This window comes from Macaca fascicularis, chromosome 11 (genome assembly GCF_037993035.2).
Source record: "Macaca fascicularis isolate 582-1 chromosome 11, T2T-MFA8v1.1".
NCBI lineage: Eukaryota > Metazoa > Chordata > Mammalia > Primates > Cercopithecidae > Macaca > Macaca fascicularis.
The window spans coordinates 32,340,847-32,349,145 of NC_088385.1; the positions used below are offsets into that span (position 1 = coordinate 32,340,847).

Here is an 8,299-nt window from a genome sequence, read left to right on the forward strand (position 1 = left end):
GTTTGTGGCCTGGTGGGACCTCTGACCAGCTGCCTGTGCAGGATCCACTATGTATACCAGATGCTGAGCGATCCTTTGAGAAGGAATCTTCATAAACATCTTTAAAAAAAAAAAAAAACAAAAAAACGGAGTTTTGCTCTTGTTGCCTAGGCTGGAGTGCAGTGGCGCGATCTCGGCTCACTGCAACCCTGGCCTCCCAGGTTCAAGCAATTTTCCTGCCTCAGCCTCCCAAGTAGCTGGAATTACAGGTGTCCGCCACCACTCCCAGTTAATTTTTGTATTTTTAGTAGAGACTAGGTTTCACCATGTGGGCCAGGCTAGTCTCGAACCCCTGACCTCAGGTGATCTGCCTGCCTCAGCCTCCCAAAGTGCTGGGATTATAGGCGTGAGTCACCACACCTGGCCCATAAACATCTTTGGATTGGAGCATTAGTAAGACTGCCATGACTGAGAAAGGATGATATATAATGTCACCCCATAAAAATAAACTTAATCTCCAAAATGCCTCCTCTTCTCTTTTTTCTATTTTATCTCATTTCCCCCCTCCTACTGCAATTTGGTTCCACCTGTCCCGGTACAGTCTCAGACAGAAAATACTAAGAACTTAGAACACTTAAAGAAAAAAAAAAAAAAAAAAAAAAAAGGTAAGATGAAGTAAAAAAAATAGCATTCCTAATGTTCAAAAGCAAATGTAAAAGAGTATGAGGTGGACATCAGTACATCAAATTTATACTGATTAAGGTAGGAAGGGAACCAATTTATTTCCTAAACTCAAAACTATAAAGAAGCCAAATCCACACAGCTCCATAATTTAATTGCTTTTGATATGTTCAGAGTGGACATAGTTAGCAGTCTGGTAGGTTTGTTCCACCTTTGTCACCCAGAGTACTTTGAATAAGCCGGTAGAGCTGGCTTTTAATGTAGAAATGCCAAGATAATGCCCAAGTAATAAAAACAGGATCTGTACTTGTCAAACCCCTTGACAATAAAATGCCATGCTTGCTCCCTTTTCCATACCTTCTAAAAAGATCAGTTTAATTCTGGAACAGAAAAGGTTCCTATTAAAAGGACAGGGAAGACAAGTTGCACAGCTTTTTAATCTTTGCTCTACCCAGAGTCTCTTAAGTTTATTTGACCCTTCCCTACTCCCTTACAGAGCAGCTATAAACATCCCTCAGAACTAATATTTCCAGGAAGGCACTCTGTAATGTTCCCCTTGACTGACAAGGGCTAGAATCAATTCAAATGAATATTACATCCTCCCAAAGTCTGAAAGCTCTAATTATTCAAAGAAGCTTTGGAGGCTGTTAGGAGAGAGATCTTTAGAGGAAGTCTGGCAGAAAGCACACTGACCCAGCACATGCGCTGTTGTTTGCTTCCCTCTGATGGCATTTAATTAGCACAGACAACTTAAGGGTCTCTCATACTGGCCCCATAACATCCAACTTCAGTTCCTGAGAGACAAGCGCTTGGTGCTCTCTCTGAGATGCCTTTAGAAGATATGAGGCTATGATGAGGGCGAAATAGGTTTCTGTACCTGTTCCTTCACTCTATGCCCAGAAAAGTGTCCTGCGAAGCCTGTGTCTAAGAATTACTTTGGAAGTGGTTGCTGAGCACATCACAGCCAGGACTCGAATTCTTCTAAAGAAGCTTTGGTTTTTGTTTGCTTTGTATGTTCAGCAAAGCACTGTAACCATCAAAAGATTTAAGGGTTGTCCAGTGCATGTGATGAGGTCAATTTCCATACTCCTTATTTCCTTTACAACAAGCAGTAACAGAAAGCATATCTCGGATATGTGTCTTCCTTTTTCTTAGAGGAGATAATTTCTTAAGACTTTCTCTTTTTCTTATTTCTTTAAGGCTCTGAGCCCTTGAAATGAACTTCTGAGGTGAAAACACTAAAGGAAAGGACAGGCTAAATTCAATAAGACCTTCCACCATGGGATCACCCATGTAAGGTGCCTGTTTGCTCTGCAAGCAGCCGGTCATCTCCAGTAAGTTTTAAGCCCAACTTCATGAATTTTATATTCACTCACGACCCCGCTGCCATTTAAATGAACAGTCATGTATTCCAAAGGCCACTGACTACAGAAATGGCTTTCACTTTCTCTTTTGTTTCCTTCAAATCAGAAACAGAATTCAAGTCCACCCTGAACTCTTAAAAACAAAAGTGGGGCCGGGCGCGGTGGCTCAAGCCTGTAATCCCAGCACTTTGGGAGGCCGAGACGGGCGGATCACGAGGTCAGGAGATCGAGACCATCCTGGCTAACACGGTGAAACCCCGTCTCTACTAAAAAATACAAAAAACTAGCCGGGCGCGGTGGCGGGCGCCTGTAGTCCCAGCTACTCGGGAGGCTGAGGCAGGAGAATGGCGTGAACCCGGGAGGCGGAGCTTGCAGTGAGCTGAGATCCGGCCACTGCACTCCAGCCTGGGCGACAGAGCGAGACTCCGTCTCAAAAAAAAAAAAAAAAAACAAAAGTGAATAGTAAGAAGAGAAGTAAAGAGAAACAGAAGCACTATAAGAGGAAAGGCCTTTACTATGCCTTGTGCTCCAAGAACCAACTTGGAGCTGCAGAAACGTGATGCTCAGGAGGGGAACCAACTATAGTCAGGGAAGAGGTTCTATGTTAGCAAAGAGCCCCAAATCCTCAAGAAAGGAGACTGCTGATATTTACAGGGACTCGCTGACTCTATAACCTAGCAAAGCCCTCCACCTGGAAAATGTGTAGCTGTTGCTTATTCCTGGCAATACTAACGGCTTGCTAGCCATTAGTATTAATATGCTTTCTCTCTCTGGGTACCTGAGGAGGCTCACCTAATCACAAGCAAACTTTGCATTATTTATGAAACCAAGCTGAATTTCATTAAAAGGATTCTTAACAACCAGGTCAGAAAAAATATCTAAAAAAAAAAAAAAAAAAAAAAAAAGATGTAAATATTTTCTTAAAACACGCACTCTACAGCAGACCTATGCAAGGACAAAATTTATTTTCTGTGTTTACTTTTTAAATAAATTTGCGTTTGAATTAACTTGGGCCTAATTCAATCCTGATCTCTCCAGGAAGGGAATTTTCTACTGGAAAGATGAATAATTTAAGAGATGTCTATGTTGCTACATCAATTGTCAGAATAAATTAAGTCCATCTTGACTTTAACTTCTACAGGTATGTTTTACAAATGTCCTGATAGTGGTTATTCCCTTCCCCATCCACAAAACCTCAAGAAAAGATTTGCTGAAGTGCAACAGTGGTGATTTTTCAGGGCTATTTTTTCAGGCCTGATTTTGTAAGAGCACTCACTGGATTTTCTTTCTCACAGTATTCTTCAACATTGAATTGTTTATGAAAATTCTTTTGCTATTTATTATTATTTTTATTTAATTTTTAAAATTTATTATAGAGAAAATGAGTTATATTGTCCAATTGTTCTGGGGTACAAAGAAGCTTATTATTTCCTCACTAAAAAAGAAATGTATGGGGCCGGGCGAGGTGGCTCATGCCTGTAATCCCAGCACTTTGGGAGGTCCAGGCTGGCAGATCGCTTGAACTCAGGAGTTTGAGACCAGCCTGGGCAAGAAGGCGAAACCCTGTCTCTACAAAAATAAAAAATAAAAATAAAAATAAAAATAAAATACACGTACATATAGGGATGTAGTTCTATGAGTTGAAGAAAAATTTGTGTTCAAGTATTGGGTAGTTTAGTTTCTGGATAAACAATATCCATTTAAGCATTTTAGGGGTTCTTAATTTTTATCTAGTGACATTTCCTTAAGTAGAATTAATAGAGTAGGCAGTCAAGGACTCTCATCTTATCTCTGAAGAATGAATGTCAACATGTTAATAGGAGAAAGTCCCTGGGAAGGAACACTTGTCTAAGCAAAAAATAGAAGGCAGGAACAAGAGAAAATGAGTTCCAGAGGACCTAGGATGTGTAAATGGTACTTTACATTTTTAAAGTGCTGTCTCAGACATTGTCTCATTTACCCTTCAAAACTGCTTAAGTAGAATTACTGTACTATTTATTTTACAGTTGAGGAAAGGGAAACTCAGAGAAATTAAGTAAATAATAGGTTATAAAAAAATACATCTCAGCCACTTGAGCCTAGGAGTTTGAGGCTGCAGGGCGCGATGGTGACATCACTGCACTCCAGCCTGGGAGACAGTGAAACTCCATTTTTTAAAGGAAAAGAAAAGACATCTCAGAAGCACTTGTGTTCTTAAATGTCAAGAAGGCAGTTGGCTCCTGTAAATCTGTTTTCAAACTTCATTTGTCATTCAACATTCAGCAAATAAATTAGAGCTTCATTTTGAATAATTCTTTTCATCTTCTTGTTTCTTTGGCTAAATCACTCAGCTATGCTCTTATAGGAACTAGTTTTCAGTGGCAGAAGTGAAATAGACTCAATAACCAGAAAGTTTGGCTACTCAGAATCTTCACTGCAAAAATTTGTCTTCTGTCATACAAAATAATCATGGTGTCTCTGAAAAGCACAGTATTGTGGAAAGCTGTTTGGGATTAACCACACTCAGTAAGTGTGTAAGATTTACATACATGCTTTCTGATTTACCCTTCTTAAGCTTTAACCTCACCTAAAGATCCATAGACATAAGCTGTATGTGAATAAAATCAAGTTGTGAATTTTATGTCAGTTATTTACTTTAAATTTTGTACAATCTATTCCAAAGTTAAGAATGCTGTTTACTTTTCATTATCTGAGTGCCTTATATGGCATTTCATTGTTCAAATAATATTGAATGATGTGCTCTAGCTTGCAATTTCCTTTCAGAGTATACACACCCTGATTTATTTTCAGGGTGTGTATACTTGTCCGATTTTCATACCACACATTAATTTATTTGAGGTTAACTATGCTAAGGTCAGATGTTTATTTTCTATTTCCTGTTGAGAAAATAAGAGTCCAAAAGAAAAACATGACTGAGAAAAACATTCCACCATAAAACCTGAATTCCACTGGACTGAAAAATATACAAAATAAACTTCATTTCAAGAGTTGACAGCATTATTTCCAACCATATTAGTCTGTGGCATATTTTAAGTGCATGGTTCCTTTATGTTGCAAAATTTAAGTCATCATGTTACTAAATTGCACTTGAGTAAAACTGATCATTTGATTAGTCTGCTTGTTTAATTGTTTGAAATTGCCATTAACACCTAGCAAATAAGTTTTACCACTTTCATTCTGCACTGTGCTCCTTCTGATCCATTACAGATAGCCTTGGGGGAAAGCCTCAACTGCAATTCAGGGAAATGTGACGCACTCTTCAAGAGGGGCCAGCTAAATCATCTGACCTTGCACAATGGATGACCTCCAATAGTGATGTAGAAGGGCTCCTCCCAGTCAGTTTTCCAAGACTATGCAGAGTAAAGCCATGGCTCTCGAGTGCCCTTAGGAAATGAATCATTTTAAATGGCTGAACCTGATTCCTGAGAATTTACTGCTAGAGGTTGGGAAGTTTACTGAATTAAGTATTTCTCTATTCCTTTAAATAGAAATGGTGAACATAATTAACCTTTCTCAGAGGCTTGGGGTGAACTTTGGTTTTTGTGGCAGGATAGATAGGAAACTGCTTTGGTGGAGTGGAAAAATAACTGGATTTGGAGTCAGAAGCCATGAGAGGCATTCCAGCTATGTGCTTTTGAATTTATGTCTGTGCTTTAGTTGCTTTCTCTAAAAAAGTAAGCTTAATAACATATTGACCTTCTCTGTGAATAAATGGGCTTCTATGTGAACAAATGAGATGGTGGATATAAAAATATCCATCATCACACCTGTTACACTACATACATTTCATATTTTGGGGTTAGCTGCAGGACCTCTGGGTGGTTTGACTGGCTCCCTCTGTAGCCCTGATGAACCCATGCCAGGTTGAAGCAGCCAGTTCTCCTTCCTCACATGGATTCTTCATCCTCGGAAAAATCACTCTCTTCACTGTTGCTGATAGCTTTCAACTTGCTCCCATCAGTCAAAATTACATCCATTAATTTCTTCATCGCTAACCTAGTGAATACTCAAGTCATTCTGTGTCCATCTGTTTCTCCTATACCGAGAATTCTCAGATGTGAAGGGCAAGTAACCCTCTCCATTTTAAGAATGTGGGAATGTTCTTTGTCAAGCACTCCCTCCAAAGCCTGTCAATCCTTCATCATCTGAAGCAAATGATCCCCATAGGCACCAGAGCAATTTTCTCCAAGTTTTTCCAATATGCTCAAGACCAAATGGAATTCCAGACACGTGTAATTGAAAAAGCTATATCCAAGGTTATAAAGACATTCAAAATCCTGTGTGGCTCCTGTGTGACAGATCAATGTGCACCTGGGATCCTTGTTCCGCTAACACTTTCTAGCATGAGTGCACTCTGGTTGATGGACTATCTCAGAGAAGATACAATGGTATATGTAGGAAAAGTATGTTCGTATTCCTAATTAATAACTGCCAAGTAAGGAGATCAAGAGGAGTGGGGAGGAGAGTGGGCACATTTTCAATATCCACCACAGGAACTGGGTATTACTCCTGATATATAAGGGGCAGGAGCTAGGACTGTGAAACATCTTGCAATGCATAGGACAGTTCTGCATAAAGAAAAGTTGTTCTGCAAAATATCTAGAGCTCTGTCATTGAGAAACACTGTTTGTCCTTATGGAGTTGTTCTCTGACTCTAAGAGAACTGTGATAGAGATTTTATGCATTATGTTTGTCCAGCCTTTCTTTTCACAAGCACATATTAAGCACGTACAATGTGCCAGGTTGTTTGCTAAGGGCACAGAGCAGTAAAGAGAAAGCTGTCCTTGCCCTCAAGAGTGCCCTGTGGCAGAAGAGAGACAGGAAAACCAATGGACTCTAATGCTCTGTAAGGAGAGCAGACAGAGCAGTAAAGCTGAGCAGGAGCTGACAGCAGCATACAGGAGGAGGGCAAATGAGAGGTGCCTGAGACATTCACCAGGGTTTTTCCAGGAGACATGATGATTTACTGGGAGGGGCAGCAATAAAGGGGACTGGGAGCGCAAGGGAGGGGTAAGAGCAGGAAGAGGAAAGAAAGGGTTCCAAGGAGAGAAAGCAAAACCAAACAGAACTTGAGAAACTGAAAGGATTTTATTCTGGCTGAAGCAGAGAATGGAAAGGAAGAAAATAAAGGACAAGGAGCAGGTTTTGGGTAGAAGATGACCAGTCGAGTTTGAGGTGCAGAGGGCAATTCGTAAAAATGTCCAACTGGGTAAAGTCACAGATTTGAGGGTCAACTAGCATATACAAGATGCTAACTGAAGCCTTTGGGACTGAAGAAACCCCTTAGAAAGCAAAGATTGAGAAGAGAACAAGGTGTAGGGAAGGAGTAAAGATTCCTGAGAACTCTTCCATTAAGGGTTGGTGGAGGCAGCACAGTCTAAAGAAAGAGCGGAAAAAAGTAAGACAGCATGGTGTCACAGATGCTAAAAAAGAATTACTTTAAGGAGGAGGGAGTGGTCATCAAAGTCAAATGCTACTGAGAGTTAGGTAATCTGATGCCCAAGCATGGTCCATTGGATTTATCTGCATGGAGGCAGCTGGTGACCTTGGCGAGAGCAGTTTCAAGGGTGGGGAGGGAGCTGATGCCAGAATGCAGTTGAGTGAGTAATGAGAGAAAATGAGGAAGACATTGCAACTTTCTGGGAAATTTTGACACTTGAAAGGCAGGAAGGAGATAAGGAAGCACACAGATGAATGGCAGGAGGAGGGAAACAAGAGATGCAGAGCCACTGGTTGGTTTGTTTGATGGTAGGAGCAACTCGAGAATACTTAAATATTAATGGAAAAGTGCCAGGTGAAGGGAAGGAAGCAAAGGATTTAAACAGAGGATTATAAATAAGCTCTGAGAAATTGGAAATCATGGAACCTCGAGCAGAAAAGAACAGATCAGCCTTAGGGGTGAAAAACCAGCAGGGCAGTAAAAGAGGAAAATCTGAATTAGGGTTCTCCACAGAAACAGAAGCAACAGGATGTGTATATTTAGGGAGACACTTTTCTTAAGGAACTGGCTCTCATGATTGTGGAGGCTGGCAAGTCCAAAATCTGCAGAGTAGGCTGGCAGGCTGGGGGCCCAGGGAAGAACTGCAGTTAGAATCCAGAAGGCAGTCTGTGGGCAGGATTTCCTCTCCTTTCAGGGAAGTCTGTCTTTTTCTGTTAAGTCCTTCAACAGGATGGATGAGGCCCACCCACATTCTGGAGGATAATCTGCTTTACTCAAAGTCTACTTATTTAAATGTTAATCTCATCCAAGAAGTACCTTTGGAGGAACATCTAGA

At 40.6% G+C, this 8,299-nt stretch overlaps 1 protein-coding gene across 10 annotated transcripts in view; it reads right to left on the reverse strand.

The window, feature by feature from the left end:
- TMTC1 (transmembrane O-mannosyltransferase targeting cadherins 1) overlaps positions 1–8,299 on the reverse strand; it is a 285,851-nt gene that overhangs the window by 60,529 nt on the left and 217,023 nt on the right. The gene's annotated exons all lie outside the window — the stretch shown is intronic.